The following is a 655-nucleotide window of genomic DNA, read 5'->3' on the forward strand; positions in this document are numbered from 1 at the left end:
GACATTATGAATATATTTCAACACTGTTAACATGAAGGATGAAAAATCTCTTGAAAGTGCTTTGCTGTGATGCTATATGTTGGACCCTGCATTCCTTGAATGTCCAAAATTTCTGCTGATGTCTCAGTTTCCCATGAATGTGTGAATATGCAAGGTAATGTGCAGTTCTTCTTAGTGGTTTTTTAACTTCCTAATTGCATTACTCCTTTTAGTCAGCAAGAAAACTGGTTGAATGTTGGGAATACTTTATCATCTGAATATGTAATTCTAACAAGAGTAGAAAGGAGGGAGTTCATCAGCCTGACTCTGCACCAACCTGCAGAATAACTTTAGATTGTTGGGGTAGCAGGATTCACAGACAGAAGGACGTGTTTACCTTTTTGACACTGCACTATTCTCAAGGATGGCACATCCTGTGATGTGAACTCGGTTGCTCCAGAAGAAAACTTGCCCTCTTATGGGAATTCTTCCTGACACTCCCATTTGGAAGGGGTAAATGCATATGTCATTCACTTTGCCAAAACCTCAAGCATAATTTGATCCAAACAGAAAATAAGTGCAGGAAATAACTACATACTATTGTGTTGTTATACAAGAGATCCACAAACTTGTAGTATCAGCAACTCAGCTGCTGATGTTATGTATTTTCAATTCC

General features: G+C 38.3%; 1 protein-coding gene across 5 annotated transcripts in view; it reads right to left on the minus strand.

Moving 5' to 3' along the window:
• CNTN6 (contactin 6) overlaps positions 1–655 on the minus strand; it is a 260,433-nt gene that overhangs the window by 32,301 nt on the left and 227,477 nt on the right. The gene's annotated exons all lie outside the window — the stretch shown is intronic.

Source organism: Gavialis gangeticus, unplaced genomic scaffold (genome assembly GCF_001723915.1).
Source record: "Gavialis gangeticus isolate Ggan-Ray unplaced genomic scaffold, GavGan_comp1, whole genome shotgun sequence".
NCBI lineage: Eukaryota > Metazoa > Chordata > Crocodylia > Gavialidae > Gavialis > Gavialis gangeticus.